This window comes from Neophocaena asiaeorientalis, unplaced genomic scaffold, assembly GCF_003031525.2.
Source record: "Neophocaena asiaeorientalis asiaeorientalis breed wild unplaced genomic scaffold, Neophocaena_asiaeorientalis_V1.1 scaffold1032, whole genome shotgun sequence".
Classification (NCBI taxonomy): domain Eukaryota; kingdom Metazoa; phylum Chordata; class Mammalia; order Artiodactyla; family Phocoenidae; genus Neophocaena; species Neophocaena asiaeorientalis.
In genome coordinates this window covers 106,432-109,495 of record NW_020172049.1, presented here as the reverse complement: position 1 = coordinate 109,495, position 3,064 = coordinate 106,432, and positions in this window count along the sequence as shown.

Sequence of the window (3,064 nt, the reverse complement as noted above, 5' to 3'; positions counted from 1 at the left end):
CAAATTAAGATTCAAGATTAACCTGTGAATCCTTCTCTTCTACCAGATATCCCTGGTAATTGAAAGTTGATATATGATTCCATTTGTAAAAATGGAAAAGACACTCTGACACTGACTTACTGAGTTTTCAGTAAAATAAATGTACCTTTGACAGGTGTAAAATAATGAGACCTGAGAATAGGGCTGAGTGAGGAAAGCTCCAACTTAGGTGGCTGAAGTTTATATACAGGCAAAGTGGTGATACTGTCATGTGACAAACACAGAGTGCAGTAAAATATTTCCTTCCCCAAACTTCTCGATTTCCCCCTCCACTAACCCTTTGTTTTTACCCACATATTCCTGAGACTTGCCAAATCCCACTGGTATAAAAGGAGGCTGCTGTAAAGAGTAGAGACTACTGACTCTGTATTTTCTCCTGGTGTCAAGGTCTCAACTAAAAGGGCAAAAGAGAAACTCCAAGAGAGGTCAAAGAAATGTCACTGCTGGTAAACAGTCTTAATGAATTCATGGATTTAAAACCTTATTTATGCTGAGATTTATTTAGTATGTGCACTGCACTTGGAGTCTAAACCCTGGAACAAACTGTTTCTTCATTGGTTTAATAATTTCAAGGCCCTTGCTACTTCTAAAGGGTAAAGAGTGGCTTCATTCACTTACAATTCAGAGTCACGCTCCTCAGGCTTGAATAAAGTGGTAATAATAAAACACCAACACAAACACAGGCAGATCATTGAGTAAGTGGCTTTTCGCTTTGCTTTAGCCCAGTGAGGTTGAAAAATCATCCCCAGTGAAGCCTGGCCAAAACAAAATATCTCTCCCAGTGGCCCATTAGATGCCTTCTTTCTTAAAATAACATACCTTAGGTTATATACCTTCAGGGAATTTACACACCTGTCCACCCATATTAAGATGTTTTATACTGGTATTCTATCTGCCAACAGATATTATTTTTTTCCCAAGGATGCCCTCAGAAGGACTCTTTTACCAAATCCAGGCCATGAGTATTTTCTGCATAGTAAACCACTGAACAGCCAAACGAAGTCCTTAGATTGCCAAACAGGAAGAGAAAGAGAAAAAAAAAATAAAAACTTTTCTTTAGACGGCATACATGCTGAAGTAAACTATGTTGACCTTTAACCCAGAAAGTGACAAAAGAGGCTCAGACATTGGGAATATGACTCTTCCCTTTTCATTTGTCTTCAGTGTTTTCTATTGTTAGCAGCATTATGCTGAAGATGGTGGATTTCAGCAGTGGATTTGTGCTGTATGGGTTGGAGACCTCGATGTTCCTCTAGGTCATTGGAGACTGCCAGTCTTCAACAAAGTGCAGTCAAGTCTGCTCCCCATCACAGCAGTTCTGGTTTTATATGCTATATGTAGTGCACCTCAATTTTAAGCTTTCCTTGAGAAAAATAAATCTCCATTGCTTGAAAATAAAGATTGAAATTCTTTTTTGTAGTCCAAAACACTGCTTTGTTAATTTTGCTGTGCCCAACCCCTAGCCCAATGACAAGCATTTATTGAGCCCATAGATGGTGTTCCACCAGTTTGTTTAGAAATATTGGTTGTCTCCAAAGTCACCAGGTAAAGCAGATGGGAGTCCAGTTTCTATGTCATGTTCACGGTCTTCAAGGTCATTGTCTGGTCATGTCTTTGGGTGGGATAGTGAGAAGGACTAGCAGCAGATACTGTCAGGTGGGAGGTGGCAAGGTTGCCAGAGTTAGCAAATATTTGGCATGTACTTATGCTAAAAAGGTATTTGTTGTTTTTCTGAAACTCAAATTCTACTGTATCTCATATATTTTATCTGGCAGCCCTCTATGGTGGGGAAGTTGTAAGGCAGCGGTCCCCAACATTTTTGGCATCAGTGTTTCGTGGAAGGCAATTTTTCCATGGACAGGGCGGGGGGATCGCTCAGGCAATAATGCGAGTGAGGGGGAGAGATGGGGGCTGGCAGATGAAGCTTCCCTCACTCACCCACCACTCACCTCCTGCTGTGTGGCCCAGTTCCTAACAGGCCGTAGATCAGTACTTGTCTGCAACCCGAGGGTTGGGGACCCCTGTTGTAAAGGATGAAGTTTGTTTGAAAATAGTGAATTTGTGAATTTGCTTGAATATTTGGTGAAGAAATGGGTTTGTTTTGTATAGACTACATTTTAAAGAACATGCAAGGTAAAGAAGACTAAAATGGTAATTGCAAGGCATAACAAATTGTCAGGAAAACTTGTTTAAGGTTTTACTTGTGAAGACTGGAAACAATAATATGCTTGACGCAGAGGTGGCCAAAGCATATGCTTAAAGCACTAGCAAAACAGGGAAGAGATAAAGGTCAGCTTTACAAATCTTATCAAGAATTTTGCGATCAGAAAATCTATCAAGGTAGGAGCTTTTTGAATTTTAGGAGATTATATGCATCTAATCATTATATATTAATATGTATAATCTCTTAAATGTAATATATAACTAATATAATTATATTAACTATAATAATAAAACTAGTATTATATATAATACATTTTATTATATATACAATTTCCAAAATATAATTCATAACTAATATAATTATACTGATTATAATAATATATAAATAATAGTAGATTTATATACCGACATACATAAAATAATATTTTACTTTGAATTTCATTTGAAAATACAGGGAAGTTTAATTTGGACACACACCACCCCCACCACTACCATCACCACTTTATTTTTGTTTCTTTTCCTGGGAACACTGCAACTGCCGATTCCAAGGTGTAAACATGCACCAGTGCCTGTTTTCAGAACTTCTTTGCTTTTCTTATGCTTTAAAACTATTTGAAGCCTCTCACTGCAGCGCACATTGGGTGGGACTCCTTACTTCTAAATCGTCATGGCCTTCCGATCCCACTCCATCCAAAACTTCATTTTTCCCAGACCTCCCTATCTCATCTAAACTGGACAGAAATACATCTTAGATTAAACTCATCAACTTTAAAGGATGAATGTATCAACACATAACTCTCTCGGGTAAATTTGCATTTTTAGTTTGGAGTTTGAACTAATCAAACCAAGAATTCTAGATCTA